General features: G+C 45.9%; 2 long non-coding RNA genes across 4 annotated transcripts; one reads left to right on the forward strand and one right to left on the reverse strand.

Moving 5' to 3' along the window:
- Positions 1-21,204: 21,204 nt before the first annotated feature.
- On the reverse strand, positions 21,205-27,667 carry LOC311630574. Of its 3 annotated transcripts, XR_014796414.1 has the most exons (5): positions 26,704-27,667; positions 26,343-26,536; positions 24,607-24,771; positions 22,148-22,802; positions 21,205-21,299 (listed from the first exon to the last, which is right to left on the reverse strand). It is a non-coding gene; the product is annotated as an uncharacterized lncRNA (long non-coding RNA). The 3 variants fall into 3 exon arrangements; XR_014796415.1 differs by having other exon boundaries at positions 24,663-24,771; positions 26,343-27,667; XR_014796416.1 differs by having other exon boundaries at positions 26,343-27,667.
- On the forward strand, positions 22,269-26,139 carry LOC311630575. The gene is made up of 3 exons (XR_014796417.1): positions 22,269-22,364; positions 23,573-23,745; positions 26,074-26,139. It is a non-coding gene; the product is annotated as an uncharacterized lncRNA (long non-coding RNA).
- Positions 27,668-27,804: the final 137 nt, after the last annotated feature.

A 27,804-nucleotide genomic window follows, 5' to 3' on the forward strand; every position in this document is an offset into this window, starting at 1 on the left:
AAAGAAAAAGAGAAAGAAAGAAAGATCCCTGGCTCTTGTTGGGACACATGCAAGAGGCAACCAACTGATACCTCTCTCTCTCTCTCTCTCTCTCTCTCTCTCTCTCTCTCTCTCTCTCTCTCGCTTCTCTCTCTCTCTCTCTCTCTCTCTCTCTCTCTCTCTCTCTCTCTTCCTTCTCCCTCCCTCCCTCTCTCTCACTCTCTCAAAAAAACAATGGAAAAAAATATTCTCAGGTGAGGATTAACAAGAAAGAAAGAAAGAAAGAAAGAAGGAAGGAAGGAAGGAAGGAAGGAAGGAAGGAAGGAAGGAAGGAAGGAAGGAAGGAAGGAAAGCAAGCAAGCAACTGTGGAATCACACCCAAGAAGTTTCCAAATATTCAAGATACAGAGAAGAGGTCACAAACCAATAAATCATGGAAGAGGATGGAAAGAAGGAAAGAGGCAAGAACGAACCGGGTTTGTCGTGAACATGGCCAGGGCTTGCCGGGTGGGGGTCTGACTGCTTATTTTAGAGGTCAGATAAGACTTCCCAATGAGCACCCCATAGTCCTACTCTGACTCTGGACATGGAGCTAGGTCTCCTCCCTGAGCCCTGGCCTTCTCTGTCATCCACAAAGAGGAAAAGCTCCACCGCCTGGGGCCAAAACCGCAGCGCTGTGCTCCGCATCCCCCCAGCCGGGCCAGGCCCTTAGAGGGAGAAATGCACCTCGGCACTCACGCCCAGCCAGCCCCGGCCCTCTTTTAGCGCTGACAAGGCCCATCTTCAGCTTCGTGCCCGCACACATGGGGAGACCACGGATAGGAAACGAGACCGAAAGGCTGTGCCTTGTCCGCGGCCACGTACGCACAGAGGATGCATTTCCACCCACGCAGAGCCTGCAGCCCTGGGCAGGAGCCGGCCTGTGCCACACTGTACTTAGCTGGCGCTCTCCAATTTCATCACTGCTGGCTCAAAATGGGCCTGCAATTTCCATTTCTTTACGGGCTTAAATAATCTATTGCAAATGTCACCAGGAGGCTGTAACGCATTCTTGCCGAGGAAACTGCTCTTTCTGTTCAGTAACGTTCTGGTGGACGGTTTGCCGGGCCGGGTAGCTGTTTTACATTAGCTGGGTCGGTGTTTACATTGGATGCACCGATGTTTAAATCACTGGACAGATTTGTTATTAGTAGGGAGGCAGGGGTACTGTTCGGTCTGAGTATCTGGGTAGGGGGCGGGATGGGGGGGGGGGGGTTCTATTAGTATTGATAATATTTTACAAGGGATCTTGCAGGGATGTTTATAATAATAGCAATGGCTGTTTATCTTACCAGGATTATGTTGAAGCAACTTTAATTGTATTCATATTAAACATATCAGTGTTAGAACTGATGTAATATGTTTAGCATTAATATGAAGGTTGCTAAGTTGGGGGCTTTTCGAGATAGAATTAAAGGGCCAGGAAGACAATGGGACATATGGAAAACATTTGGGGGGTTTCTGTTCTTGTCTAACAAGAGGGATTAGTGCATTTGCCGAAATGCGGTATAAGATGTACGGTGGGTTGTAACGCTAGCATCTGTTTCCCTTACGACCGCGTCCTCTTGGCTGTGTGTGCGCGCGGCGCCCGATTGCTCTCGGGTCCGTGCATTCTCACCAGCTCCACCAAAGCCCACATGTCAGGGATACTTCAGATGCTTTGCAGCTGGCTGTCGCACCCAGAGATGTTTCAAGATGGATTTGGTAATGGCTTATAAAAGTCCCACGTTGTGCACTGGCGGTTATTGAGTGTGATATAGTGTGCGCAAGAATGTTCCCAATTCCCTCCTCGCTGTATCCATCAATCTGGCTCTATTAGGCCTGGCAGGATAATGACCCGAGTGAGGCTCTGGACTTTATCTCCAGCTGAAAGAAGCATCCTAATTATCTACTCATCAGAGCTACCCCACTCCTGGCTCAGGGAGACACTGCCAGCTCAGGCCCCCAAATTCCAAATCCTTGCAGTCACTGACCAGGCCCGCAGAGGTCGAGATGCAAGATTGTGTCCAGCCCAGCTGGGGAATCGTGATCCCAATAAATCCTGGAAAGCCTTCTGACTCCCCAGCTGGAGGCACTGTCCAGTTAACCCATCAAGGCTCAGTCTCTTGGTCCGCCTCCTTCCAGGCCAGTTCAGTTCCCTGGCCCAGGGGACTTTCTGATGGCTTGGATCCAGCTCAGGCAAGTCAGGAGGCCTGCACCTCCCTGCTGAGGCCTCTGGGAGGAGTCCATGGGGAAACATGTGGCAGCCCCTTGCAGAAAAACTACACACACCGGCACTTATTATTGGTCAAATTTAGAAACCTCATGGAGCATTATGCCTCTACAGGAAATGAATGGTTTGCTTTACAGAAATATGTCTGTTTTCTAGTAGGATACTCAAAGGATATGTATCTTAAAATTTTTTTTTTTGCATAATACTTCTCACAAACCTTGCCCCATAAGCTTGCATTATTATCACCATTATTCTTTTCATCCCCATTTTATGGATGAGGAAGCTAAGGCTCAGAGAGAGGAGATGAGTCATCTGCTTGCTCTTCATTATGTCCTATGTGCTAGCCATGCAGGCATAGAGTCCCCATTGCCCTGCAGTTAACAAGTGACTGAGAGGGGAGTGAACACACAGGGTCACCAGGTCCACTTGTCCTTTTGCTTTCCAAGCCACCACACGGCCTCCCTCCCAGAAAGTTCCCAGGAGGTCTGCAAATGTGGGAGGGGCTCAGGGTAGAGCACATGTGTAAGTAACTATAATGTAAGGTGCAAAAACTTAGTAGGTAAGAGAGACAGTGTGGTAAGATTTTAGGATAGGGAGAGATGACAGTTGATAGGATGCAGAGGCCTTGCCAAGGAGTTAGAATTTGAGCTGTGCTTGGAAAATCAGTAAGACTTACCCATGCAAAGGAGAGAATGGCGAGGTAGGCAGAGGGAACAGGGTGAGCAAAGGTCTAGGGCAGGAAAGCAGAGGGAACATGTAGGGAATAACAGGAATTTTCCTTTGGTTTCCAATGATTCCAGGGATGGGATAGGAAGGGGTGAGTGGCAGGTCCCACTGAGTGCTATGTGTAAGGTGATCAAGGCATGCTGACAAGCTAGGCTTTTCCCTTTAAGAAATGGGGAACTAAGGAATACTTTAGAGCAGGATCATGACATACATGATCAGAGCTGTTTTCAGATGATTAAACTGAAAGCTTTGAATGGAGCAGAAGGAGGAGGGCCAGCCTGACCAAAGGCAGAGTAATCCAGGCCAAGGCAAGGGAGGCTTTCATACGGGTGGAAAGGAGCAGAGAATATGCACGCCAGAGAGACAGGAAGTAGAAATGTGACCACATATGACTGTTTCCTCACTCTGCTCCTTGGAGGACCATTGGCAGCAGCTCAAATGAGAGAGGCCAAGGAACAAGCCGTGTGGCAGCAACATTCAGCCCCGATGGTGTTTCCTGGGCGATAGTGGCAGGGGTCTCTGTATCTTACCTTGGAAATGTATTTTGGAGGATGTATGAGTTTGCTCGGGCTGCTATAACAATGTACCACAGAGTGGGGGTTATGAGGGCGTGGTGCTTAAACAACAGAAATTTCTTTTCTCACAATTCTGGAGGTGAGAAGCCCAAGATCAAGGTGTCAGTGTGGTGTGTTGTTCTGAGCCTCTCTCTCTTTGGCTGGTGAATGGCCATCTTCTCCTTGTCTTCTGGTGGTCTTCCCTTTCTTCCTGGCTGGGTCTGAACTTCTTCTTCTGATAAAGACATCAATCATATTGGATTAGAACCCACCCTCATGGCCTCATTGTAATGTAACTATCTCTTTAAAGGTCCTGTCTCCTCCTAAAGTCACATTCAAGGTACAAATTTGGGGGGAACACAGTTCAATCGGCCCATAACAGAGGAATTTACAGCTTTCCCCCACATGCCCAGTGTCACGTGAGCTCACCCCAAGTCAGAGTAAAAGAAGACAGTTTCCCAGGCTCTCCTCATCTCCCACCAGCATCAGGAAGAGCCAGGAGAGGGAAGTGGGTGGGACCTAGAGCCAACCTGCCCAGGTTCAAATCACAGCTCCTCCACTTATTAGCTGCATTACTGTAGTCTTGTCGGTATTGCTTATCTCTCTGTGCCTGAATTTTCTCATTTGTAAAATGAAGCTAGTTGTAATCTCCACCTGATAAGCTTGTTATGAGGGTTAACTGGTGAACATATGATGTGCAGATCTTAGATGATGCCTGCTATGTACTAAGTGCTCAGCACATGTTAATTATGGCACCCATTGATATGCTGGGTCCCAGCTGGGATGGAGGTGGTAGATGTTTGAAGGCAATAGGTCAAGAAGGGTTTTACCAAGGAGAAATATGGTCTGGAAGCTTTTCTTAGCATTTTATGAAGTTGGCAGGAATGTGTACACAGGCTAGAAAAGTCCCAGTCCTTGCCTTGGTGCCATTTACATGTCATATACCCTAACTCACCCTGAGTGTCCAGTAGCACAGACCAGGGACTGGCAGGAAGGAAGGCTGGTCCTGACCAGGCTATCAGGGGAGGAGGAGCCTGTACAAATCACTGGAACACTGAAGGGCCTGGGGCCAGACCATGTGGTTTAGTGGTACAAATTCTATGTGGTGGGCTGGGCAGGGGCCACAGGAAATGAGTGACCATGTTGCATATCAAGTCAAATCTTGCCTAATAGGGGTGTCCCCCAGAGCCAGGAACTAGGGTGAGGCATGTGAGGCACTGAACTCAGGCACAAAATTTAAGGGATGCCCAAGCTCAGTAATCCAGATAAAATATCATTTTAATGCAGTCCCATTCCAGATCAAAATTAATACAAAATAAATCCATGGTGAGCAAAGTATCAGAACTTCAAATAAAGACAAGATTGGACCCTGCCTCTGCACAATGGCCTTGCTTGCCACACCCTGTTCCTAGCCCTGGATCCCCAAATCTCTTCATGAGCCGAGCCTCACTCTCTGTAACTCTGAACTAGGTCATGGTCTTAAGCTGCTTCTCATCTGAGGGCAGAGGTAGTTTTGCTATTTCTGAGCTATGGAACTTGGGGAATGTGTTCCACCTCATCTGTAACATGGGTCTAGTATCGCCTCCATCACAAGGATATTGTGAGACTTAAAGTCAAAAGAGCCTGAATGTATTATGGCACCTAGTTCTGTGTCTGGAACATTGTAGTACTTGAGAAATATTTACTAGAGCTAGAGAGATCATGTTAGATCTGTTCTAATGGGGTTCACGCATCACTGTATGTGAATGTTGAGTGCAAAATTGATGTCTAAACCCAGTAGGACATCTTCACCGATGGCACAATGTAATTAACATGTAGACCTTTAACTTGGTCCTGAAGAGGAGGACAGTGTGTGTCTAAACCCAGTTTAAACCCTTTAGACCCATCAAAGGTGATCACATTGGCATACCTTTTTATAGAGGAGACCCGTGTGGCTGAGCAGATGTGCACACTGCCCAACATTGCCAAGGCAGAGTATCAAGCAGAGCTGGGGCCAGTGGCCAAGACAGAAGCCTGGGTGTTATTTCTGAGGTCCTCACAGAAGGGGCGTGGTGCTCTGTACAGGGCTGGTGATGGTTCCAGGAGCTGGTATGGGGTGGAGCATGGGCCATACAGGGGGTCAAGTAGGGTCCAGCCTGCTGCCACCCTCACTCTCTTGCTTCCTGGAAGCAAGGAGAGTCCCAGTTTATACCTGCTGTCCTGGCATAAGTGTTAGAAGCTCATACTCTTACTACCAAACATGCCTTGGTCTGGATAGGAACCTACAGCATCACCCTGATCATAGCACCTTTCAGGCAGAAGACACTGAGCTGTGCATTCCCCCCCCCCCCCCCAGGAAGTCCCCTCCATTGGATAAAAGCTCCACCAGGACCAGGTCTGTGCTCTCAGTTTCCCCAGCAGCTGGCCCAAGAACCAGCTCAGAGCAGACACGCTCAAAATATTTGCTAAATAGAACTATATCGAGGAAGCCAATAATGTATCTCTTTGCTCTGAGTCTTCCCTCCCTCTTCTGCCCATAAAGGCTTCCATTCCTGGTCTCTGACTCCCCCAAGGAAGGGACAACTGTCTGCAGAGCCACTGTGCTGGAAGTGAGTCAGAGAGGAAAGCAGAAATGAAAGCAAGCAAGAAAGTGAGAGGCCCCGCCTGGCTTGCACTTGGTGTGAAACAAATGCCTAAGGCACACCCTGCAGGATAGGGACAGGATTCTGCCCCTTCCACTGCGAGGGGAACCCCGGCCTTGTTTCTCAGAGCACTGCAGCAGCCAGACCCCCACACAAAGCACAGACTCTGTCAGACATTCAGTTGAGAAAACTGCGCTAAGTGTGAGGCATAGGGACCCAGGGACAATGGCTGGCCCAAGGCTGGGAGGAAGCCCTGCTTAGCATCACGCTGTGCCTACATCTAAACTTCCTGGATCTTACCTTTGGTTCCCAGATGCTCCCCTCCTTAGGGACAGTCTGCTCCTGACCTTGGCTCGGAAGGGAACCTGCCTCTCTCAGCTCATCATTACATGGCTTTCCTTCCCAGCCCCTCTTCAATGCCACCTCTTCTTAGATCAGTGGTTCTCAGGCTTTATTTACTACATCAAAGTCCCTACCAGGCCTGATAAATACAGATCGCTGGGTCTCCCCATCCCTGGAGTTTCTGCTTCTGGAGGTCTGGGGTTGAGCCCAAGAATGTGCATGTTTACAAGCTCCCAGGTGATGCTGATGCTGAGGTCTGGGGAACACTCTGTGAGAACATCTGCTCTTGATCCTCTTCGGGGAAAGGCCTGCTCCCAGCAGCTGGACTGTTCACTACACCAGCAATCCTCCTGGCTGCACATTGGAATCAGAGGGGGGCGGGTGCTGTGAAAGGTCCCCACAGCAGCCCACACCGGGACTGATTGCATTCAGATCCGACAGTGGGACCAGGCCATCGCACTTTTTAAGGCTGCTCAAGTGATTCCAAAGTGCATTCAAGGCTAAGAAACACTATTTTCCGGAGACCTGATTTTCCTCAGCCTTTCTGCCAGCTACAGCTTCCCTCCTAATCCGACCTGAGCAAGTCCCTGTTTTCCTCCTCTCGTGCTCAGCACGGTTTTTCTAACCTCACTGCAGGGTTCTCTCACATGGAATCCATCTGGCAGGACCAAACTCTGTGACACCTTCACACAATATTCTCTAAATGCTAGTTCATGTATTTCCTGGAGGCAGTGAGGAGTGAGAGAGAAGGGGGGCCTACTATGTGGTGACAGGAGGAGCTTTGACTCTGGGTGGTGGGAACACGATGCAATATACAGATCTTGTAACATAGAAACTCACACCTGAAACCTATATGTTCACGGCGGCCAATGTCACCCCAATACATTTAATTTAAAAATAAATAAAGCATAATAATAATGGGGTGGTGAGAAAATGCTATCTTAACAGATTATATTCAGAAACAGGTTCTCCTGATCATTTGTTTTCATGGCCAAAGGAGATTAAATGTTCTCTTTTAAAAGAAAAATCCATCCAGCAGGCAAGCCTTAGTGGTTGAGCGCCAGCTAGGAGATCATGTACCTATCCCAAGTCAGGACGCATGCCCAGGCTGCCGGCTCAATCCCCCGTTTGGGGTGTGTGCAGGAAACAGCCAATCAATGATTCCCTCATCGTTGATGTTTCTCTCTCTCTCTCTCTCTCTCTCTCTCTCTCTCTCTCTCTCTCTCCTCTTCCTTCCTCTCTGAAATCAATTTTTTTTTTATCTCATTTTTGTGATTTCTGAGTCAGACCCACTTCTCAGGAGGACAAATAACAATGTAAATAGTAAAATGAGTCACGAACATAAAGCACACCACATCAACATGCTTGTGGGTTTGAAAGGCTCAGCTGACAGCACCTGCCTGAGCACGTCTCAGCAATCCGCAGCCCAACTAGGCAATCGCGGTGAGGCTTTCTTCTCTAACTACCACTCAAAGGCGTCTTGTGCTTGGATGAGAGAGAGGGGCCGATTTACATTTTGCCAATTATGTAAAGCATTACACACGGAGGTTCCAGATAAACTGGCACCATCTCTCCCATCCCTTCCCAGGAAATTTGGCCCGCAAAGGATTGATGCCTGGGAGGTGGTCCAGTTGGCCTTCTCCTCCATCCCCGTTGGCTCCCAAGTAGTTCTTTCCATCACAAGCATTCACAGAAGTGGACACGATAACCAGATAACCACTCCCGCTCCGCGGAAGAGCTGGCTCTTCCAAAAAACAGGGAAGAGAGATTTCCAGCTGCAGGAAGTTAGCACCAATGCCCCGTGCGGCGGAGCGGTGGAGCAAGCTGCGGCCTCTAACGCATTGATTTGAAGAATGAATATCATGTGGGAAAGGAGAGTTTGGAAAGCTCTCTCCAGAGTTCAGTTTAGGAGAGGAGGGAGAGGAGAGAGACGGCTGGTAAGAAGGCAGGGCCCGGGGGGGGGGGGGGGGAGGGGGGGGTGTTTATTTGCTTGCTTGTTTGTTTCATTTTATCAGGTTAGAGAGACTTGAATTCACACGTCTAGGTCAGAAGGACTGGAACAGAGAAAAACAGGGGAAAGAGTGTACCAGTAACACATGGTGTTTTGTCATTCAAGAGGCAAAGACGGTGAGTAAAATTTACTAAAAGTTTGCTTCGTTTTTGCTGCCTTTCTGTGAAGTCACTGCCTTCCTCCCTCCCCCCCCCCCCCCCCCCTGATTTAGGAGTACTTTATCTGTAACAAACTCCCATAGAAGGTACACATTATGGGGTGAGGGGAGGGTCTATCATAGGGAAAGAGGATTGGGAGAGGATTGGGTCATAATGGCAAATATTACAACTGGATTCTAAAATTCTACTGAGAGTGGCTTTAAAAAAATTTTGTTAGTTTTGTTTTATATTTTACTAGAGGCTCAATGCACAAAATTTATGCAAGAGTAGGCCTTCCTTCCCCTGGCTGCGGCACCAGCTTCCCTCACAGCCCTGGATTCTTCCGGAGGATGTCCACCCTAATTAGCATATTATGCTTTTATTATTATAGATTGAGTTAAAAAAAAATTCAAGTGTATCGTACTAATCTTGGCATAGAACCTGTTGAATTTTTACATGTTGAATTTTTACCTACCTACCTACCTACCATTAGATCAAGGTACAGAGCACCCTAGAAGGCTCTCTTATGCCTCTCCCAGTCAGTACCTCACCTGCTCAGACTTCAGTTGCTGTAGATTAAGTGTTCTGTTCTTGAACTTCATATAAATGAAATTACATATAAATGGCTTCTTTTGATCTACATAAATGCCTGTGAGACTCATCTGTGTACTGGAGAGTATGATTGTTTTGTTCGCTTTTATTGCTCTAGAGTAGTCTATTATATGAACAAACTGCAGTTCTATTAATGGTCATTGGATTACTTCTGGCTGAAGGCTCTTGTGAATCAGGGTGAGAGTATCCTAGCACATGCCTTAGGAGGACATCTTTTTTTCTCTCGGTGGGATATCTGGGAGTGAAATGGATAGGTCTTCGTTGGTGTATGTTCAGCTGTAGGAAATAAGAGCAAGGGTGTTTTGAGGTTTGGAGGCTTCCCATGAACCACGGGATAAGACCAGAGATTTGTAACACATGGTGCCTTCTGTTCTATTGCCCTTGTCTACTTCTCTACCCTTACCTCTCACCATGGGCTTCTTATACCCCACCCAGTAGCCATCTGAACATCACACATTTCCCCTGAGCTTCTTCATTGTTTGGTGTCTCCAGGCCCGTGCTTATATATATATATATATATATATATATATATATATATATATATATATATATTATTGATTTTTTACAGAGAGGAGAAGAGAGGGATAGAGAGCTAGAAACGTCGATGAGAGAGAAACATTGACCGGCTGCCTCTTGCACACCCCCTACCAGGGATGTGCCCGCAACCAATGTACATGCCCTTGACCAGAATCGAACCTGGGACCCTTCAGTCTGCAGACCGATGCTCTACCACTGAGCCAAACCAGTTTCGGCTCCAGGCCCCTGCTCTTATTGTCTCTTAGGCTAGTGTTCAGCAAACTCATTAGTCAACAGAGCCAAATATCAACAGTACAACAATTGAAATTTCTTTTGAGAGCCAAATTTTTTAAACTTATTCTTCTAACACCACTTCTTCAAAATAGACTCGCCCATGCCATGGTATTTTGTGGAAGAGCCACACTCAAGGGGCCAAAGAGCCACATGAGGCTTATGAGCCGAAGTTTGCTGACCACGGTCCTAGGCCTGTGATGCCTTCCTCCGGTTCTCTATTAGAGAAATCCCCTAAAGACCAAAATTACTCCATCACCAGATCATTCGCCAGCCTTTCCCCTTCTCCCCTGCCTGTAACACTTCCACCTGTGCACTCAGCCTTCTGCATTCCCTGTATTGGCTCCACTACTCTGTGTTAAGATTCCTTGGTTATGAGACTCTGATCTCCTGTGAAGCAGGGTCTGCTCCCTGGTCATCCCTCTGTCCTCAAGGACCTCAAACTAAGAAGGGCCTTAATAAATATCTTTCAGATTTAACAAACAAACTGGATTTTAAACAAACAAGGAAGATGGCCTATTTTTTCCCTCCCCAGAGACATAACAATACGAGGTGAACCAGGCAGGTCCTATGACATTTCACGTGGCATTGCTTGTCAGATCTGCAGCACATAGTAAATCTGAAAGTGGACCATGCCCAGACCCAGAAGTGGGACATCTGAGTGACCATTTCCTTCTTTCCTCAACACTTTCCAAACTCTAAAGGACACGCTGGTGACTCAGACCTAGTCTGGTCCCATAATACCAAACACTTGATACAAAGTGTTTTTTGTGTGTGTGTTTTTGGCAAAAGGTCCAGATGTTTCCAAATATCCAGATGTTCTCCCTGATATAACCCAAACAATTCTGTGTGTTTGTCACATTTTATTAAGATATTTCTTATCATGAAAACAGAACTTGGGTTGAGTGGAAGATTCAGTGGAGACAGAGCCAAGGGCAGAAACTTTGACTGACTCACTGTACCCTAGAGGTTGCCTGAGAAATGTAGCCCAGAGATGGATCCAGAAGATATGCCTGAGATGTGCAAAGTCATTAACACCAACCATTCCAGGAGTTGCCAGGTATGCTTTTGTTGATCACCCAGATATGAGACGGAGCACCTGCCTCACTTGTCCAGTCCTTCTCAGCCAGGCTAGAGTATCCTAGAACATGCCTTTCTCTTGACATGCCATGAACTTTAAACTGCTAAGCCTGAGCTTATGCTCACTCCTTTGCCTAAAAAGCCTTTTCTCATTCCTGCCCAGCCCATCATTCCAATCCCAGCACCCCACTGCCCCCATGGAAAGTGATCTTTTGCTCTCAATCTTCTCTCTGTCCAAATTCTTACAAGAGTCCCCTCAAATGCCTACTCCTTATAGACATGGATTACTTCTGGTTTACTTCTTGTTTGTTTAAAATCCAGTTCATTTGTGCCTAGCCAGGTGGCTCAGTTGGTTAGAGCATCATCCCAAGACAGCAGTGACCTCAGGCTACCCAGCTACCAAGTTCTCCCAACACCCCACCCTCTGCTTCTTTTCTGAGAATCACCTGGTAAGTACTACATTTTAGCACATCTGTCTATGCATATATTACTGCCTTCCTCAGGTAGTAAGTGCTTGAAGGGCATGGTCTATACCTGCTATGTATTTGTGTTTTCTAAGGAAAATGAATATTGATTGAATGTGACAATTTCCATTTCTGGCTTATGGCCATCACCTGGATATCCTAAAGTTGAGTGAACAGTGGAAAGAGCTCTGGATTAGGAGTCAGGCTGACCTGAGTTCCACACCGGAACTGCCACCACCTCTCTCTGTGTCTTTAGACAAGATGCCTCCCCGCTCTGGGCCTCAGTTTCCCCATCTGTAAAGTAACAGTGTCTCCAAAACTGACATAGCTGTTGAGGCAGAATTAAATAGAGGTGCCAATATGTCAACATTTCCATTTCCTAGTCAGGATTAGAGATGAGTGATCATTTTGGGTTATACCTTCTTTGTTTGGGGGAAGTCACCTTCAGTATAAAAAGCCAACAGAAAAGGAAGCTACAGCAGAACTGAGTGTGCCTTTGTGTGGAGGATTGGAATTCAGGCCGACTTATTTCTGTATCTCCCATGCCCATCCTGGCCTGGCATGGGAAGGCCCAAGGTCAATGTTTAGTGAGTGAATGAAGGTTTCATCCAGCTGAGATTTAGGCAAGACAGAAATGGGGACAGGGAAGAGCTTGGCCTTTCAGAACTGAAGCATTTGATCAGAGAATATCTATGGCTAGACTAGCAAGCTGAGGACCGGAGAACTAGACTTCCTGAATTATATTCTGGCTCCATCAGAATTCCTCCTTGAGCCTGGGCAGGGCCAAGCCTCTCCCTGGGAGTCCAGCAGCTCCAGTTGTTAGGAGGAGAGAATTGTGCTGTTCAGGAGCCTGACAATGTCTCACCGGGTCACTCTTGAGGACAAATCAACGACATATTTCCTAAGGGCCTTCTGAGCCCTACGGGTTCCCTGGTCTCTACCTGCCTGCACAGTGGGGTCTCCTGACCTCTGTCTTCATCCATCCGCTCTCCCCTTCTCCTTTACCTCCTGGATCACACAATGGCAGGTTACACAAAAGCCGCAAATTCCAAGCTATATGTAGCATAGAGCGGCTGTTTGTCCCAAAATACCACGTCGCTGACTGCAGCAAACACAAATTACAAGCTTTATCTAATCACAGTTATGTGACCAGTCATTTTTGGTTTCCAAAAATGCCGGCGAGCGGCGTGCTCCTGCAGCTGGTGGTGGCACCGGCTTGGGTTTCAGATCTCGAGTGCACGCAGATGCGCATGGAGACGGCATCCCAAGTGACCGAGTCAGAAAGGGAAACAGGAGAGGAAAGGGAGGAAGTAGGACTCTAACAAACAAAGCCCTCTGGTTTGGGCCTCAGAAAGAAGTTATTTGAAATTATCACGTTGCCTGGCACCACAGCGAAGGTTACAGGCGGTCATCTCCCCGGCACACACCACTCTCTCATGTAGATGACATGGGAGGAGTCAGAGAATGGCCACGCCAGGCCCTGGAGGAAATGGAGCTCATTTCAAAGTCCCTGATTTTGTTGGGGGTTGGGTTTCTTTGCTTCTTCACTTGTCGCCCCCGCCGTGGATGCAGTGGTGCTGAGGAAGGAGCACTGGGCTTGGTGTTCGGAACCTGGGTTATGACCATGACCTTGTCTGCGCCATTCTCTGAATCAGGTGGGGCTCATAACACCACCCACCTCCCTGGGGTGAGGGGAGGTAAGATGAGGGGACTGTGAAGCGCCAGCCACATATTTGGCACAAATCAGCCTGGATGAAAAGGACTGAGCCATTCCTGGATGCTCTTTCTGCACCTTTTAATCCTAACCATTGGCCTGCCCCTCCACCCCCACAAGAGTGGGCTTTCGTTTGCTGGCAACCGTCGGGAGAGGGTCCCAGTCTCTCTTGTGACGTTGTGTGGCTTCAGCTTTCTGCATGGTGAGCTGGGCCTGTGATTCAGTGTCAAACACCGCCACTTAAAATACACCACCGAGTACCACTCGAGCCAGGACGTGTGTGCACACGCAGGAGGCAGCCCCATGCGCTTTAAATAGCCTGAGGACGTGCTTCAGCGACTCCTTCTGCTAAAGCACTGACGGGCGGGCGGCCTGTGAATAGCCACGCTCCTCCACATCAGACAGAAACTGCATGAGGCCATGGTTTCCAGGGAACTGAGCCGCCACCCTGAGCATCTTTGCTGGCAGAGCCTGCCGCTCCAGGGCCAGCAGAGGGGAGGGGAGGATGGACAAGTCTACCAGCGGCGGCGGTGATAACGATGAAACAATGAACAGTCCGAACTCAAACCGACTCTCACTTCCCTAAACTATAAATAAGTCAGCATTTTCTTGCCTTTGCTTTAATACCATGTTAGGCCTTCTTGTGAATGGGGCCTTTCGGAGAAAGAACTGGAATTGGAGTGTCACCATGGAGCTGGGTGATGCTGGAAAATTCAACTCTGGAAAGAGAAGGTTCCTTTTAGTTGGAGCTTTCCCTTGTTCCGAGCGGCCAGTTCCTCTTGGGAAATGGGTTGGAATAAGACTCTGACCTAAGGGAGCAGCATTGCATTTTTACCCATTTTTACCCGCTGTTGTACCTGCTGTAAACAGCTTCATTCTCCAGCTCCCCCCCGCTGGGTGGGTATGCAGTTAACTAGAAGTCATTGTTTTTTAGCCTGTACCACCTTAGAAAAGGAAAAAAACAAACAAACAACAACAAAAAAAAAAAACTCTGGCGCTATTGTGACTGAAGGAGGAGCTGCAGGGCCAAAGTGGGTGGACTTCTGACTTCAAGCAGAAACCCGGGGAGAAATAGCAGAGATGCTAAAAACTGGCATTTGCAGTCTCTGCTATGTGTCACGCATTGTACTGAAGGGTTTCACATCCCTTATTTCATCTCCTCCTCAGAACAGTCCTAGGGGGTAGGTGCTTTTATTACCGTTTTATCAAAAGCTGAGATTTGGAGATAAGTAACTTGCCCAGGGCATTTCTGTTTCTTCTGGCTACCAGGAAGCTCAAGGTTAAATCTGGTCAAATTCAAGGAAATAAGGGGTTGTACTTGTGGTTTTCTCATTCCCAGCTTCATTTTTTTTTCTTCTGCTCTGACTTTCCTGTTTTCTTTCTTCCCTGCTTATAATTTAGTTCTGCATTTCTCCTATAGCATAAAGCAACCTTTGGAAGAGAGAGTGAGTTGTCAATAAGTAACAGAGGAACAGCCAGGCAGCAGCATAGCCAAGACGGGAGGGAACTCGGGTCCCAGGTGCCTGAGTTGGCTGCCCTCCAGTGTGCTCTCTGCTCAACACGGGGCCGTCTCCCTGGGATTGTTTTTTGCAAAGGGGACAAGCCCCCAGGAGGTCAGGAGGAGACTCCCATGTGAAACTACCCCAGGTTGCTTGGGTTCCGGCTGACAACGGGCAGGGGGGGAGACATAGGTGGAACTCATACTTCAGATCTTTGTATGGAAGGATCTACCTATGGAAGAACTTGGCTCCTTTGGTGAGAGGCCCAGAGAGTGGGGACCCAAGACAGAGTCACCAAGAGTGGCTCCCGACCCTGGTAGAGGCAACCCTCCACATCACTTAGGGAACGTGAACGCCCTAGCATCCCTTTAGGGACGCATTCTAGCATCTCTTTCAGGTAGCACTGAGTCTACCTGAAAAGAACCATCACAGGGATACAAAGCTTTCCAAAGCCATGGGGCACCAGATGAAAGGGCGAAAACTTACAGCCTCCTTGGGTCTCAGCAAGAAACAGTTGTGAAAGTGAGCAGAGGCAACAGAATCTATTTATAACACATACAAATTTCTGGCGCGCTTAAGCAGGTCAAAGCATTGTGATTGGGAGAAAATTAAAAGGAAATGAAAATTAAGTGCCCATTCGTGGCAGGCATAGAGCTGCATGTTTCACATCCCGTGCCCTGTGGCAGCCCTCAGATGTAGGCCCTGTTGTGTCTCTGTGGGTAACTAGGGGTGTGTGTGTGTGTGTGTGTGAGGCTCAGGGTGGTTCAATAACCTGGACAAGATAGCCAGTGCCAAGGCGGATTCATGCCCTGGGATGGTCCAGTAAAGCCCCGCTCTTTCTACCCAGCTGCACCACTTAGGAGCAATGTCTCAAGTTCACTCTCCCCTGACCCACCCAGTAATGGATGTGTGTCCTAAAGGGACACTAACCCGAATATCAAATGGTCTCCTTTTAGAACTTAGGGATATATAAAGCTCGTTAGAAATTTAATATAAAGCTCATAGGAAATATAAACGCATGAGAACAGGCATACAAAATACAAAATGCTGGGAAAATAAGCAGACCTACCGTGAGCTCAAATCACAAAGCAGCAATAATAAAAATTTACAATATTCAAGATTAAGGAGCATGAATATGCATAACAGAAAATAGTACATAGGAGCATTTAGTATTTAATCAAGTAAGCATCGAAACAAATTGGGGTAACTAACTCTGATTTAATCACTTATTTTATGTAATAATCACAATTTGGAGATAAATTATTTTAGATTACACTTTATATGATATGAAAAAGTAAACCCCAAGTAAATTTAAAAACTAAATTATTAAAACAAGCCATAGAAATAACAGAAGCAAAGCAGGATATTTAATCACAAATTTGGAGGAACATATATTTGGTAAATAGAAAATAATAATATAACTTCCAAAGAAACAAACAAATTCAACTCTTTAACAACTTCTCTTCAAAATAATATAACTCTATTCAATAAAAACAACTGTCATTGTAGTAAAAGTGAAACTATTTGTTTCTAAAAATCTGGCACAGATATTAACTTGAATGCATATGATATACAGGTAGCCAGCACAATTTGGACCCAACAGTAATGGGTAAATGTCAATTAACACAGGACAGTTCTACAGAGGAAATCAACATATTTCCAACCTCAGAAAATAAACATGTAATGAAGCATCATTCGATACATATTTTCAGATTGCACTATATATTGGTTTTATTCTTTAAGAAAATAGTATAATAAGAGATAACAAGATCCTTAACACAATGGGTACCCTTTGAGCCAGTAAATCTATCCTAGAAATTAACCCAAAAGAGATCATCTAAAATAATCAAAATTTGTCAACACATTTCTTTTTGTGGTATCGATAGGAGAAGACAGATGTTAGCTGAACCTGCTGTGGTAATCATTTCACAATGGATGTAAATCAGACCATCATGCTGTGGGCATGGCAGTTATTCCTTAGTGAACCTGGAAACAAATTTATAAACACAAAGATTCTTTGCTATGTTATCTAAATGAGTAAAAAAAAAAAAAAAAAAAAAAAAAAAAAAAGTTGTAAACACAAAGATTCTTTGCAATGTTATCTAAATGATTAAAAATGGGAAAAAAAAGGAAAATCATTCACATGAATGACCAATAAGAGCGAAATGAGGAAACAATTGTGGTATAACAACTGGATGGGATATCGGGCCCATGTAACATGGAATGATGTAACAACAATGTTGTGTGGAATGGAGAGATCAGATCACAAGGCTAAATGTGGACTGAGGTGACAGTCATATACACGCGTGTGCAAATGAAAGAATGCTGGCAAGGCCACAGAACACAGCAACTTTAAGGAAAGGAATGTGATGAATGTTTTCCATATTTTGAATTCTCCTCAATGTTGTTCTAATGAAGCTTTAACCATAACTTCAAACCACATGTCAGCAGAGTTTGAGCATCCATGGGACACCTGCACTGGACTGGCAGATCCTTCAAATGTTCCTCATGAGGGTGCCACGAGCTGTCCTGCCAGCCAGGCAGAGCACTGCTCCCAGACAGAAAGACAGGGTGGAGAGACTCTTGGTCCCTGTCAGCCTATGTGTCTGTGCTGGACCTGGGGCTACTACAAGGGAGTGCCACACACCAGGTGGCTTTCACAATGAACATGAATTATCTGACTGTTCTGGTGTCAACAGGACCAGACCCTTTGGACTCTTGGCAGAATCCTTTCTCTCTTCTTCCTCGCTTCTGGTGGTGGCCAGCAACCCCCGGTGCTCCTTCATCTGCCGCTATATCACATAGTATTCTCTCTGTGTTTCCACATTCCCTTCTTCTAAGGACACAAGTCATATTGGATTGAGGGCCAACCCTAGTATGATTCTATCTTACTTACCTGCATCCACAATGACCCTACTTCCAAATAAGGTCATATTTTGTAAGAACTTCAAAACATCTTTTCTTGGGAAACACAACTCAACAGTGTCTAGCCCAGGAACTTTCAAATATTACCTGCCTATCTCCAAAAAATCTAGATGGTTATAAGCCTTATTCCTCCACTTCTCTCAATTCTCCCATCACTATAATATAGGTAGGAAGTCGGACAATAAACATTAAATTTTATGGTAGCCATTTGGTACCATTTTGCTCCCAGTCACAGACGCTTCTTGCTGGAGTTGCTTTGGTGGATTGACTTAAGTAATGACCCCAAGGAGGGTTTTGTGGGGTTTTTTTTGTCTTTATTGTTGAAAGTATTGCAAAGGTTCTCCTTTTTCCCCCATTAACCTCTTCCAACCTGCTCCTATCCCCTACCCCCATACCCTCACCACCGATTGTCAGTGTCCATGGGTAATGCATATATGCATACAAGTTCATTGGTTGATCTCTTCCCACCCACCCTCCCCTGTCTTCCCTCTGAGTTTAGCAGTCCATTTATGCTTTTATGTCTCTGGGTCTATTTTTATTTATTTATTTTTATTGATTTTGTACGGAGAGGAAGGGAGAGAGAGAGTTAGAAACATCGATGAGAGAGAGTCATCGATCAGCTGCCTCTTGCACACCCCCTACAGGGGATGTGCCCGCAACCAAGGTACATGCCCTTGACCGGAATCGAACCCGGGACCCTTCAGTCCCCAAGCGGACGCTCTATCCATTGAGCCAAACCGGTCTAGCTGGGTCTATTTTTGATCATCAGTTTATTTGGTTCATGAGATTCCACATATGAGTGAGATCATATGATACTTATTTTTCTCTGACTGGCTTATTTTGCTCAGCATAATACTCTCCAGGTCCATCTATGCTGTTGCAAATGGTAAGACTTCTTTCTTTTTTTTACAATTGTGTTGCATTCCATTGTGTAAATGTACCACAGTTGTTTTTTATCCACTCATCTACTGATGGGCAGTTATTCTAAATGGCGCTGCTATGAACATAGGGGTGCGTATATTCTTTCAGGTTTCTTGGGATATATTACTAGAAGGAGGATCACTTGGTAAACAGGGAGTTCCATTTTTAGTTTTTTGAGGAAACTCCATACTGTCATCCACAGTGGCTGCACCAGTATGCATCTCCACCAGCAGTGCACAAGGGTTCCCTTTTTTCCACAACCTGACTGACACTTGTAGTTTGTTGATTTGTTGATGATAGCCATCTGACAGGTTTGAGGTGATAACTTCATTGTCATTTTGATTTGTATCTCTCGGCTGATTAGTGACTTTGAGCATTTTTCATGTCTCTTGGCCATCTGTATGTCCACTTTGAAGAAATGTCTATTTAGAACCTTTGCCCATTTCTAAATTGGATTTTTTGTCTTCCTTTCGTTAAGTTATATAAGTTCCCTATATATTTTGGAGATTAAACCCTTATCAAATGTATCTGGCAAATGTGTTCTCCCAGGTAGGGGGCTTCCTTTTCGCTTAGTTGATAGTTTCTTTTGCCAAGCCGAAGCCTTTTATTTTCATGTAGTCCCATTTGTTTATTTTCTCCTTAGTTTCCATTCTCCTAGGACAGTGGTCGGCAAACTACGGTTTGCGAGCCACATGCGGCTCTTTGGCCCCTTGAGTGTGGCTCTTGCACAAAATACCATGGCCTAGGCAAGTCTATTTTGAAGAAGTGGTGTTAGGAAAAGTTTAAAAAATTTGGCTCTTAAAAGAAATTTCAATCATTGTACTATTGATATTTGGCTCTGATGACTGAGTTTGCCGACCATTGGACTAGGAGATGTATCAGTGAACATATTGCTGCAAGAGATGTCTGAGATTTTGTTGCCTGTGGTTTCTTCTAGGACTTTTATGGTTTCACATCTTCCATTAAGTCTTTTATTCACTTTTTAGTTTATTCTTGTGTATGGTGTAAGTTGGTAGTCAATTTTCATGTTTTGGCATGTACCTGTCCAATTTTTCCAACACCATTTATTGAAGAGACGGTCTCTGTTCCAATGTATGTTCCTACCTCCTTTGTCAGGTATTAATTGGGCATAGTGGCTTGTGTTGATTTTTGGGATCTCTGTTCTGTTCCATTGATCTATATGCCTGCTCTTGTGCAGGTACCAGGCTGTTTGGAGCACAGTAGCTTTGTAATATAACAATATTAGGTACTTTGATTCCTCCAACTTTGCTCTTCTTTCTCAAGATTGCTGTGGCTATTGGGGGTCGTTTTTGGTTCCATGTAAATTTTTGGAGTGTTTCTTTTAGTTCTGTGAAATATGTCGTTGGTATTTAATAGGGATTGAATTGAATCTGTGGATTGCTTTGGGTAATATAGACATTTCAATGATGTTGATTCTACCAATCCATGAACATGATATATTCTTCAACTTGTTTATGTCTTCCTCTCTTTTTTCAACATCCTGTAGTTTTTTGAGTACATGTCTTTTACCTCCCCCAAGGAGGGTTCTTAAAGGAGCTTACTGACTTGGGCATTAAGTTACTAATTCCACGTGCTCTATTAGTCTCTCATGGCCCTGGTCTCAGCAGCATTTAGTCAGCACGGGATTTGTCCGAGATTTATTGCCACTTATTTCTGTCACCCTTAGCTTTGGGGACTTGAGAGGCCACAGTAGGGGGCACACTGCAGCAAGCAGTGATCACAAATGTGGACTAGCATGGGCAGAAGCCAAGTGGGGCACACCCCTGATTCGGAAAGCCTGGACACGTTCCGCAGAATTGTGTAGGGGTAACTTAACTCACTCTTCCAGGCAATTGAAAATGTTCTAGAGAAGCTGAAAGGTTTCTCAGAGGAGATTCCTGCTGATGGAAATAAGGTCTCACTACCATCTGTGTAGCTTCCCTTTCCTGATAAGATAAATTCCAAACATGATTACAGGTGCTCACAATTTGTCCTCAACCAACCTCTCTAGCCTCACATTTTACTCAAACCTCACATGCTTACTTGATGTCTCCTCAACAGAACTTCTGACTTAACACTCCCATCACTTTGCAGGTGATCCCCTTCCTAGGGGCTGCCTCTCTGGCTTCTATGCTTGGAGAACAGAAGCTCAAAAAGCCCTCCTCTACATATGCGCATGATCATTTTCTGTATTTTCTCCATTTATTAAGTTCATTCAATATATAGAAAGCCATTGAATTTTTTTTTTTTTTGCCAGACTCTCTCTCTGAAGGCTGTTGGGAAGAATTCTTCCTGCCTCTTCCTTGCTTCTGATGATAGCCGTAATCCTTGGCAACCCACAGCTGTGTCACTCCAACCTCCAGCCTGACATCACCTGGCCTTCTCTGCTCCCCTGTGTCTCTGTTTTCAATCTCCCTCCTCTTTCTCATATGAAGATAGCATGAACCAGGTTTGGGGTCACCCTAATTTAGTATGACTTCATCTTAATCCTCCTTTGTACTGAGGTATAATTGAGATGCTATTCAATATTTATTGACGGCTGACAATGTGCCAGGGACCATGTGTAACATATAGGGGTGGAGCGGAGTGGGGATTTCCCTCTAATCTTTCAGAAGAGTTTGGGCTTGTTGATAGATTGCAGGTCCAACGCAGGGCTCTGTGGAATTGAAATAAGGGACAATTGTAGACACAGGGCACACTCTACAATGGAGGCGTTTGGGTGTCTTGTGTTGTGATAGCATATGGCTCTCACCCCATGTAGACTGCTGCAACCTGAGTAGGACAGGTACTCTTTGGATGGGTGTTCTCACACCTCACTGGGTAGTCCGGGAACTGAAGGCATTTGTGGGCCCAGCCTGTCCCCATCTGTGGCAGTGGCCAAACCAGGTGGCCTGAAGAGGAACACAAAACCTCTGAGGGCAGCTTCCCCATCCTCCCATGGGAAGCCCCCAGTCCCTTCCCCAGGGATCCAGGAGCAGCCATGCTCTGTCTGTGACATTAAACAAGTGCCACTTCTTGACCGAGAAGGCAGGTTCCGTTTCCTGAGCCCAGTTGTACATTGGAGAAATATCCCAACTTCTAAAGCACCCGGGAAAGTTACTCATCCCCCACTTGCCAGGGCCTTCTGTGCTTCTGTTAGATAGAACTTTTATTTCCTCCTCCTCCTCCTATTTTTGATTGCATATACTTCCTCTATTTGCTGCCCCAATAGTCCAAGCCACCCCCTACATGTCACTTCCACAAGAGAAATAAGCAAAGGTAAATGAACCACTTCTTCCTCTGAGCTCTTCCCTTCCCTCCACCACTGCACAAGATACAAACCATGCTGTTTGCCACTGTCCTTGTCTCTCCTTGCCACCACCCCCACCCCAGACTGTGAGCTCCCAGAGCAGGGATCCTGCCTGCTTCATCCCTGTCCCCTAAGCAGAGCCTGGTGCAGGGTACTTTTACTGTGTGAATAGAATACAGTGAAAGTTGGTTATGTCTCTGTGTTCTAATACTTACCTTGATTTCTCATTTAAAGTCTCTCTGGGTGAATACAAATGGAAAAAGTAGGTTGTATAGTCTTTTCTGATCTCCCCAAGCTTCAGAATTTCCTATTTTCTGCCTTGTGTTCAGATGATGGTGCACAATGAATGAATGACAGAAGGACAGGACTGGAATGACTCTTAGAAATCAGCTCAACCAACTCTCAATGACCAGATGGCCCCTGAAACCTAAGGTCTGACAGTGGGTCTGCCACGGAAAATGCAAGTCTCCAGATTCTCAGGCACTGCAGCTCCTTCCACCACCTCTTTATTCAAATATCTGTGCAAAGATGTCCAGCACATAGAGGCTTGGGGTGGAGGGGCCATCTTCCCCATGGACGCTCAGGTGTGCCACCGGTTCTAGCCAGGGCACCTGTGATAGCATCAAATAACGTTTGCAAAGGACACTGAGAAAGGTTAGGAGCTCATGTCCAATGAATACAGGCAGCTCTGTCCTACCAGCCTCTTTGCTTCCCTGGCCCAGGACCGTCCCTAGTTGGTGCTTCCTCCTGTTCAAGGAGACAGACAGAAACCTGCAGTTCCTGCAGGGAGTTGAGCCACAAATGCAGGAGGAACACTTTCCTCACTGATGTTTCAGGACTGTTTCACAATCGCCAAACCGCCATCACTGGCTGAAAAGCAAAAAGTGCAAGTTCAGATTGTGTGTAAGTGTTCAAACACAAATAATGTTTGAAGGAAACTCAGACAGCGAACAGAATTCCTTGTAATGGCAGAGTGGGTTTTGGCCAAGAGAACAGGTTTGGGAGAAGACATGCTTCAAGTCAAGATCCATATGTTAGGTCACCTGGTAGGGGAAAATGTCACACACAGACATAGAATTTTTTTTTCTTAAACACAAATAGTCAATTAAAAGAAAAAACGAAGTAGTATTGTTTTTCCCTTCTGCAAATAATATTTTGGGTGCTTTGATATCATAAGTTAAAAGCTCAAAAAGGAAGGTTTTTACCCCTATAATGAAAGCAAAAATTACTGTTTTATTTGCTCATTCCCTGTTTTTCCTTTTTTTTTTTTCTCTAAAGGGATTGAGAGAGAACAGGAAACCTTCAAGGTAAGGTTTCCTCTGTATGCAAATAAAATACAGATCCCTTAGATAAGTTTGAATTTCATATATATAACAAATACTTTGAGTATAATTATGTCCCAAATATTGCATGGGACGTGTTCATACCACAGAGTATTGGTTGTATATCTGAAATTCAAATAACTGGTTGGCCTGAAGTTTTGCTTACTAAATCTGGCAATCCTCCCACCAGGCCCCCCAGTGGTAAAGTGCATGGGCACTTTATTTGGGAAGTTGGCAACAGTCTGCACTCCTCCTTCAACATCTCCCACAACAAGGTCAAACCTGGAAGCTGATCTGTCCAATGTCCTCATTTTACAGGTAAGGAAGCTGGGGGTGACTTGCTCAAGGTCACACGAAGATTCAGTGGCACAGCCAGGAGGCAAACCGCAGGTTGGTTTGCCATGAACGACAGAGGCTCAAGTTACCACCACTCCAGGATCAATCAGATATAAAAAGAATCTAAAATATTTAGACCTATTTACTGAGAAAAGGTAAGTTAAAAACTGAAGAATCACCTGGCAGGAGTAGCTCAGTGGTTGAATGTCAACTCATGAACCCTTACATCTGAGGAACCCCTGTTTTTCTCGGAGACATCTGTACATTGGAGGGTATCAATCAGTAATAATCCAAAGGCATTCAGACTTGCCCCGTGCCCTGAGAACCCAAAGATCTGCTCTTCCTCGACATACCTGCAGTGTGGGATGGAAGAGTCCGCTGGGAAACGTTGAGGCAGGGCCACATGACATGACTGTTTGCAAATTCCTCAAATTTTGACGTTGAGGAACTGGACTCACAGAAATATTGCTCCTCTACCAGAGGGGCAAAGGGGCTTTTGTGAGGATACATTGCAAAAGGAAAGGAGAAATGAAGATGATGGAGAAACCTTAGTCTTGTGTAAGCATTTCCATTTCAGATTTTTAACCTCTGCTCATGGGTCTGTATCCCAGGGCCCAGTTCCATTCCACAGTCCTGAGTGTCACTCCATTCTCTCCAGGGAGCTCAGGCTTATCCTGGAGCAGGGTAGGAACCTTGTTTCTGCCAAGGGCCATTTGGATATTGTAACATCACCCTCAGGCCACACAAAATAATCAACTTCACAATCAACCTACTAGCCCAGCCCACATGGCTCAGTGGTTGAGCGTTGACCTATGAACCAGGAGGTCATGGTTCAATTCCAGTCAAGGCACATGCCCAGATTACAGGCTGGATCCCAATAAGGGGCATACAGGAGGCAGCTGATCTTTGATTCTCATCATTAATGTTTCTATCTCTTCCTTCCTCTCTGAAATCAATAAAAATACATATTTTTTAAATTAGCCTGCTATATTTGGTCAAATATTTAATTAACTCACCCCCAATGCCTTGACGGGGCCAGACCAAATGATTTTACATGCTAAACATTCCCCACCTGTCCTCAGAGCCTGTTCAGGACTGCCACTGGCCAGGTCACCTCTTTCATTTGAGTTTTGGATTTTAGAGTTCTCCCATCCATGATCTCATCTGCTCCTCTCTGTCACCTGGAAATAAAGATATTGTCACACTCACACCCTCGATAAGAAGAGCAGCCATAGCCTGCCTGCACAAGAAGGGAAAAGCCCATTTGCAATTATGAAATACGACTTAAGCTACTTAGGAATAAACGGAGTGAAGAAATTTCCTGTCACATTTATGCTCTTGGAAAACAGCATTTCCAGAGAGTAAGCAGAACCAAAACTAAGTATTCATTGCCTAATAACCACAGTTTTAACTGGATGGGATTTTATGAGATGCTCAAATTGGGCATGCCGTGTTTCTAGGCGAAAAGACTGAAAATTGTCATTTTGATTAGTTTTACTCAATAGATTTAGTCCTTTCATTAATCTTCATTAATGGGATGGGTAGGAAATGGAAAGCAATGCCAAAAGGATGCTTAAATTCCCCAGAATTAGAGAAATGTGACATGTAAATAAAAGTCTCCCCACCACCCACCCTAACCCCTTCCAAGTCTGTCTAGTTGAGGGAATAGAGTCATTTTTCTCCATTAAGCCAGCTCCATGGAAGATGTCAGCATGGAATTGGAGCCACTGTAGGCCAGGCTGTGCTGGAAGTGCCTGCAAATAAATTGCTTTGACCTGAGGCACTTCTACTTAGAATGGAATGAAGAGGCTGTGCTGGTTGCTTGGCACCCTTGTAGGTACACACTGGCAGAGATTTCCCCAGAACTCTGGAACAAGCAGATTGCTTAGCCACCCCCTCGTTTTACAGATGAGGAAGTGGGGATCAGAGGGTGAAAGGCCTTAACTGGCCATGGCTGCTCTGGGGCCAGAAGCAAGGGCTGCATTTCTAACTCAGACTGCGGTGTGGCGTAGGCTATGTGTGTGTGCGCGTGTATGCACTGAGGTGAGAAGCCCAGGCCGAGAAAAGGATGCTTGGGGAGGTGAACCCTAGCCGGGTCTCACATGGTAAGCAGAAGTTGCAAAGATGGGGCACAGTGAGGGATAGAAAATGGAAAGAGAATAGTTAAAGTGTGAGGTGAAGTCTGGGTGTTGAAGGGATTGCAGGAAGTTCAATTTGTCTGGGAAAGTGGGTGGAGATTAGGAAAGAGAAAGGCAAGGGCCAGAGCAAAGACCCTGGTATTCATTCTAACTGCCCCTACCTGCTCTGTGTCAGCTGCTGGTTCCTCAAGCGTGTGGCCCAATCCCCATCAGTTGCCCATCCCCACACTGGGGGATCTCAGCCGCCCTGTCCTGTTCCCCAGTGCTGCTCATACCTCCATCGCCATCCAGACAGATCTCCTCCTTGAGGTCCTCACCCACCTGTCTCCATCTTCTCTTCCATAGGAGCAGGACATGCTACCAGATGTCAGACTTCTCAGGGAAGGGAGGAGAGCTGCACATTCCCACCTGGGGGAGTGCGCCTAGCAGACCTGGGGACCCCTTTCTCCCTTCCTACTCACAGCCCTGGAAGGGTGAAGACCACGGGGACCCCTTGTGAAGCATGGTTGAAGTCTGTGGGGCTCCTTTCCAGAGCCCAGCACTGCAATACTGCTCACCACCCTGACCCCAACACAAGCAGGATACTCAAGCCATGCTGAGGCATCAGTACTCACCTCCCGCATCATTGGGGTTGGGTTGCTGGGGAAACCAGAGCTCTTTGGAGCTGATGACTGCCCACCATTCCAGAACGGTGCCCCTGTGTAGAACTGGTCTCAGAAACAGCCCGTGCTCTGACTCAGGAAAGCATCGCTGTTTTTGCTCGCTGTCTTGCATAGTCTGAAACTTTTGGCTGGATGGCATTTGACTCCTTTGGGGAAAACAAAGAATTACAAAAAGCCTGAATTTGCATTGGTTTCACTTATTGCTAGGACTAAAATGTGCATGTCTCTCCTCAGCTCCAAGGTCAATGGCACCGACGTGGTGGCTTGCAGTCAGCACGGTGGGAGAATTTGCACTATGAATAGTGACAGATACCTCAGACCACCACTGGTTTCATCTCACTCGAGCAGAAAACTAACTTCCTATACAGATGAAGTACAGAATTCCAGTGCTTGGGAACTGCCTAAAAAGCAAGGAACATCACATGTTAAACATGCATTCTCCTGACAACCTTGGAACAAATAGACATCTTTTTTTGCTCCAGAACAGAGATTCTTTTCAGAGTACAATAACGACAGACCTGAATTTGGAATCAGAAGGCACGGGTTTACATCCAAGCCTCACCATTGATTAGACATGTGTTAGTAATCAATACATGTTGAGTTAGTCTTTGAGTATCAGTTTCTCTGTCTTTAAAATAAGGTGGACAAACAACTTCCCACCCTGACCGTGAGAACTGAACAAAATAATAGACACTAAATATAGAGTCAGGGCAAACAGCAAGCAGATAGTAAGATGACTAACAGACTAGAAAATATGGGAACCATCTTGCCAACCAGATGAAGAAACCTTCCCTTCAAGGGGAATCCCATCTATCCAGGTGGACTGAACATCACATTGACTTGACACTTCCATCTGCATGCATGCATCATTGTGATTTGTACCTGGTCAGCAGAGCATAGGACAGCCAGGGGTGGTGAGGGGGCACCATTGTTATCCTTTGCCCGCCCTCCTGTGGGGCTGGTGGTGACTCCCTTGGGAGCTGTCACTGCCACATGTTGGCAAGCAGGATACATGACACATGGTAGGGTACAGAAATTTTTCAAGCTGTAGCATCATTGATCTCTGAGAATTCTCTAGACTCATGAAGAAACAAATCTTGACAAAACCAGTTTGGCTCAGTGGATAGAGCGTCGGCCTGCAGACTGAAAGGTCCCAGGTTCGATTCCATTCAAGGGCATGTACTTGGTTGCGGGGGCGTCCCCAGTGGGGGGCATGCAGGAAGCAGCTGATCAATGTCTCTCTCACCGATGTTTCTAACTTTCTATCTCCCTTCCTCTCTGTGAAAAATCAATAAAAAATATTTTTAAAATAATAATAATAATAAAGAAGAAACCAAATCTTATTATGAGTATGCCTTCTTCCTCTAAGATCTCCAGAGGAAGAATTGTCTGTCTGCTGGGAGTCATAAATGAA

This window comes from Pipistrellus hanaki (genome assembly GCF_964339955.1).
Source record: "Pipistrellus hanaki genome assembly, chromosome: 11".
Taxonomy (NCBI): Eukaryota; Metazoa; Chordata; class Mammalia; order Chiroptera; family Vespertilionidae; genus Pipistrellus; species Pipistrellus hanaki.